The sequence below is a fragment of the Delphinapterus leucas genome, chromosome 4 (assembly GCF_059928025.1).
Source record: "Delphinapterus leucas isolate spDelLeu-1000000601 "Yukka" chromosome 4, BTC_Dleu_Yukka2, whole genome shotgun sequence".
Classification (NCBI taxonomy): domain Eukaryota; kingdom Metazoa; phylum Chordata; class Mammalia; order Artiodactyla; family Monodontidae; genus Delphinapterus; species Delphinapterus leucas.
This window is the reverse complement of record NC_143132.1, coordinates 21733147-21739335: the sequence shown is the minus strand read 5'-3', so window position 1 is coordinate 21739335 and position 6189 is coordinate 21733147. Positions and strand designations below refer to the sequence as shown.

The window sequence follows — 6189 nt, the reverse complement described above, 5'->3', positions numbered from 1 at the left end:
ATATTTATGTTAAAAATCACAATTATTTTAACCTAGTGTGCTATGAAGTAGGATGTTTCCATTCCATGCAAACATCATATCTCATCTTACAGTTTGGGATATGCATACATTTTAATCAAAGAATATTCTAGATTTATTGAAGGGAACCCTAATTACTTCTCAGTCTATCAAATTTGCATAGATCATTTCATAAACTTTGCAATTTCTGAATAAAGATTGAGAATTAAAGAGGAACTGATGAATTCCAGCATTGATTACAGGAAATTCCCTCTTTGGCTTGTACTCAGGAATGTGTTGTTAAGTATTTACTAATTAGTTCTCGGGGAGATGAAGGGGAAACCCTGACTTTTAGGATTTGTTGAGTCCCATGATGTAGATTCTCCCATTATAGCTGATTTTAAGCTACGTGAAAATTTAACAATTGGGTCCCATGAGCCAACATGAGCTGGCTCTAGCACAATACTGCTTGTACTTTTCCTTTACAGGAAAAAGATTACATTAATTAATATTTATTAATTTGCCGATTCTTCTAACCCCTATTCATAACCTGAGAAATGTTCACATTTCCTTTTTCTGTTGCTCATTCCCCCAAAATGTTCTGATTGTCAGTGCTAAGTTGTTTCCTATGTACTTATTTTTTATGCAATTATGGGGTGTTCCTTGAAGGAAATGACCATATGCTTGACTTTTTTACCCTTTTCCAGTATTATTACTAGACATACAGAGATTTATAACATCCTAAATGCTGTTGGTTATGATGACCATATAAGGCTAAAGTTCTGCTTATTCAAGATTGAAAATCTACTGACTGAACTCCCATCAAATGAGTCGCCCTACAAGGTTTCATAGAAATTGACCACAACAATAAATTCCAGTTCACAATTAGGATTAGGCAGCAATACATTGTTTATTCCAGGAGAGGAGCTGATGCTTTCCAAACCACAGATAGCAAACTGGGAAAAGAAAGTTATTGTGTAGCTTCTACCACATCATAGTGATGTTATAACCTAGACACTAGTCACAGCAGGAAAGAGACAACAGTTTTGTTAATAATTCAGCTTAAACATCTCACAGACTTACAGTCATGATCATTCTCCCTGATTCAGAGATCCTGCCTTGCCATATCACTGTATACTGTTCCTTAGTGTGATGGAGCAAAAGGGATCCTGAACATGTGCTGGTGATTCTTTCTAAATGAGTTTCCCCTATGTATCTGCTGCAGAAGGCTTGGCATATTCATTGTTTGGGCATTTAGAGTGCTGTGGGAGGAGGACTGTCTATCACTTTGTATATCAAAGAAATCAGAATGTAGTTTATCTCCAGGTTCTAATTTGGAGAATAATATATTTAAGCTCATAAAATTTTACTACAACACTAAATAGAAATATTTCTAGGGACTTCCCTAGTGGCACAGTGTTTAAGAATCCATCTGCCAATGCAGAGCACACAGGTTTGAGCCCCGGTGTGGGAAGATCCCACATGCTGCGAAGCAACTAAGCCCGTGCACCACAACTACTGAACCCACGTGCCACAACTACTGAAGCCCATGAGCCTAGAGCCTGTACTCTGCAACAAGAGAAGTCACCTCAACGAGAAGCCCGAGCACTGCAACGAAGAGTAGCCCCGCTCACAGCAAATAGAGAAAGCCCACGTGCAGAAACAAAGACCCAACACAGCCAAAAATAAGAAAATAAATTAATTTAAAAATATATTTCTAGGGAATCCATATTAGAATATGCATTTGGTTTAAATTACAATTTTTAAAAAATATCAAATATACTCTAATAATTGACCATAACCTTAGGAATTAGCACAGAACTAAAGGCTTGAAAAGCAAGAGGTTTAATTGTTCATTTAGCCCACCACCTTAACATTAACTTTGCAGAAGTAGCTTACTAATTGCCAGACAGTATAGTGTAGTGCCTCAGAAAATGAGATGCTCTTCCTCACTACATTGTTTCTGAAATTTATTCTCATCAAGGATGCTTGAGGAGTTCATTACTATCTCTCAAAGAAATTAAAGGAAATAGGCAACAATTCCATAAATTATTATTTGTTCATATAAAAGCATTCTTAGAATGGAGCATCGTATGGTTTTTCCACCTTAGATAATCAGCCTACATAACTTGGCTTTAGTTTACACTTGACTTTGAAATATGGTTAAAAAGTTGTTCAAATGAGCACATTATCCTTGATTTTGTCCTGACAGCAGCTAAGTCCTTTGAAATGTGTACTGCCATTTAACCTAAAGGCATATTTTCTTAATTGTACCATGTCCGCTATACCTATTTATGTTTCTTTGGTCCACAGGATATATTTATATATCCTGAATTACTGTAATTACTCAGCCACTACCCAGCTTATCTCTTTGCATGCACACTCTGCACCTGGATAGTTTATTTGCATATTAGGGACATCTTTTCCTCTCTTGCTGCTGTAAATTGGGACAAATAGAACTTATTATCATAGGAGAGAAGAATCATCCTTTCTTTTTCCCATTAAATCCTGCTCTGTTAAACACTTCAGCAGACCCCTTGTCTCTACAGAAATGGTATTTTTTTCACAATAATTTGAAAAAAATTCTGTGGTTGGCACCATGATTTGCTTGTGGCTTTTGTCCAACTAAATGAGAGAGAAAGAGAGGAAGGAGGAGAAATAATTTTAACCCCAGTTCATACATATAGATATCCATTGCAAATATTTCCCTTAACATGAGGATGAGATCTTAAAAAGATTTATTTTGCTAGATGGAATTCTGATTTGGGAGAGAGAAATGTATTTTAGATGTATTGCTTTGAATAGGTTCACCTGAGACTTTGTCTTCAAAGTAATTTGTAAACATTTCAATTTACCTATGTTCCTGTAGTTGAGAAAGTTGTGGAGATACAATTTAATTCAGCAAAAAGTTATGACATTTTTTATTATCTTAAGTAAATGTTGACTCCTTTTCTTTTGAGCTGAAATTTACTTTAAAAATGTCTTTTTATCTTTATTACAGATGAATGAGGTAAACACGATAAGGAGCTGGCTGTTCTTTTCCTTTTTTATCATTTTCTTTACATTCTTAACTAAATAAATCATGGTCAGACTTGAAAAATTCTGTCCTAATCATACTTTCTCCATAAAATGGTATGTCATCATCACAGGCTACTTTAACCTTTCCTTCAGTTGGTATTCTATAACACATCAGGCCTCTAGTGGCTTAACACTTCTCCTTTTATATACTTGACTATAAAGGAATTGGTATGAAACAATAACTAAGGACTTTGGAAGCAGAAGATTTTGATTTTGAAGTCTGAACTTGAACTGTTTTTGACATTCACTATCTATAATGGCCTTAGTCACAATTACATTATGTCTCTGCTTTTGAACTTCCTCATTCAACAATAATAACATTCAACACAAAACAAATTTCTTGAGTACCAAATAACACTGGGAATATAAAGTGATAAGACACAGACTTCACCTTCAGAGAGAAAATAGTATGGCTTACTGTCTTTAGACCTAGGCAAGATAAGCTTGAACCTAGGCAAGATTGCTGGCTTTTCTCCAGCAATACCCACCCCCATGGCTGGGAGCCTGCAGGGCCAATGAGATGTGTCCTGCTAGCATCTCTCCTTCTAAACCTTTCTTTGGGTACCTATGATTCCAGAAAGTTTTGCCCGATAGACTGGAGGCCACATGCAGGGCATGCATAATCCTCTGCTTGTGTCAGTTTTCTTAAGAACAAATGTACTATTAATGTGTACACACAAGCAGGGGAAATGGCCAAGAGGCTACTATTTATAAAGGGCATAGAGAGAGTTGGACTTGCAGGTTGGCTGTTGAATTACATATATGAACTCTTGTCCCATATTAATCTCTAATCCCCAGTTGAACTCTTACAAGTACTAAATAAGGGTCTGATTAGAAAGAATATCTAACTCTAGCCTGAAGTGGTCAGGGAAATCAGTTGCTTTTGGTGGAAAGAATGCTTAATCTTAATTTTGATGGATAAATATAAAGCACATAGTCAAAGTGTAGACACTAGGTCAGTCTAAAAAGATACTATGTTAATATAATGCTCCCCAAGAGTCAGGTTGACAGGGGGAGCAGTTCAACAAGGCTGTATTGTAAGTTTTAAAGAGAAGTTGTCATTTCTATTTGCTGGACCAAAGTTTTTAAAAAAATACTAGGAAACATTATCTGCTATGATGTTTATTTCCTTTTGTTTGGCTTTACAGCTTTCCTTTTTGCCCTTCAAAGAGGAGAAAGAAGAAATCCAGCAGTGTTGCAAGCATATATTGGTGAATTTTAATCATTGCATAATTCTTTCTGGCAGGATTATCTAAAGCTTACTATCCCTTCAAGTAACACTTTTAAAGCTCTATCAAATCATGAGGCCAAAGGGCTATACAAACAAATACTTTATTAATTCAATTTTTCAATATGCTTGAAATGTGATCTCCCAATTTCTGTGCAAGCAGATTAAAGTCATAGATCTGCGTTTATCACACCACCTTGGAATTAAACAAGAGAGCAAGAACTCCCCTTTCAATATGAGGACAAGAAATGGGAAAGTTAAGTATGTCAGAGTCCAAATAGAGATTTCAAAGGGCAAATTTTCAATCTGTGAATCTATGCAATAGTGTGGAAAGAAGAAATGGAACCTGGCTAAATGTTCTCCAACTTAAGACGTCATATAAAAGATGAGTACTTTAGCCAGGCTCCCTGACCACACACTGAAACCCACTGAATTCCACAATCTGAAACAGAGGTCACATAGATAAAGATGTGAAAGAGAAAGTACATTTTTAGTACTACAGGTTTAGTGTAAACAACATTTAAGTATGTGTAAATGCAAGTTTTTAGTTCTATTCTCCTTTTATCTGATTTTCTCAGGTAATTGTCCATTTTCATCTCTAGACTCATGAATATTTCAGCTATTTTGAATTGAATATTGTTTAAAATATTAGACTAACTCTACTCTTAGCACTTTGCTTGAAATTTAGCACAAAGTTAAGCGTTCAAAATCAAGGAAACAAGCAAAACAAATGTTCCCCCTAAGCCCTTCACAACAGAGAGTAGAAAGGATAAAACCTGCAGTCTTTGGCTTGGTTTTTACTTTGCTGATGATGAATTCTTTCGAATTCCAATTAGAACTCTGAACTTTAAATCTTCCTGCGATGAGTTTCAGAACTTTGTTGTTTCCTTCAGCATACTCGTTTTCATCTTACCATTTTCAGTTTCATTTATTTAAACTCTTACTTTAAAGTTACCACATGCTTATTCCTGAGCCTACAATATACTCAGTTTGGCACAAACACTAAAAGCAGAAGCAAGGAAATGTTCACCACAAAAATTAGGACAATATTTAACTTTAGGGAGGAGGGAATTGTGATTAGGAAGCGGCATACGGCAGCCCTCCTGGATACTGGCAATACTTTTTTTGCCTTAGTTGTGTGACTATTACATGTTTGCTTTATAATGACTACATAAAGTGTACATTTGTTTTATGCATTTTCATTAATATATTACTTCATTTCATTATAAAAAGGATAAAACAATCTATTTTGTCTACTAAATTATGGAGTTTTTGCTATAGGATTATTTTGACTGTATAATACAGAGTGTATACAGATGTGTTAAACTACATCTTAAATTCAAGTAAATTTTGAAGATGATTTATTTTCTCTCTCCATGGAGTTCCTGAGGATGTTTGTTTACTCTATCAAGTCTAACAGCAAATGAGCTAGAGTTTAAAATAAGAGCTGCTATACAACATCTGAAGGATCTTTCAGAAATCGTTTAGTCTCAGAATACAAATGGACCATATCTAAGTACCATTTGAAAATATATTCTGATTATGAAAATGGAACACTGTATTCTTTTTAAAAATATGGAACGCTTCATGAATTTGCATGTCATCCTTGTGCAGGGACCATGCTAATCTTCTCTGTATCGTTCCAAAACACTGTATATTAACAAAAGCTATCATTAAAATATAAACTTTTTATAAGAATAAAATATAACTATAAATATGTCATTATAATATATAAAATATATTTAATTATATATATTATACACTATATAATATAATATTATATATCAGTATATATTGATTATAATGTCTATATTGTATTTATTATATAATTATGTTTATATTTCATTGTAATTAATCTCATCTCTATAATTAATCTGATTTTATTT

The 6189-nt window shown here is 34.3% G+C and overlaps 1 non-coding gene across 1 annotated transcript; it reads right to left on the bottom strand.

Moving 5' to 3' along the window:
* Positions 1 to 5872: 5872 nt before the first annotated feature.
* On the bottom strand, positions 5873 to 5981 carry LOC115802414 (U6 spliceosomal RNA). The gene has a single exon (XR_004022880.1). It is a non-coding gene; the product is annotated as a U6 spliceosomal RNA (small nuclear RNA).
* Positions 5982 to 6189: the final 208 nt, after the last annotated feature.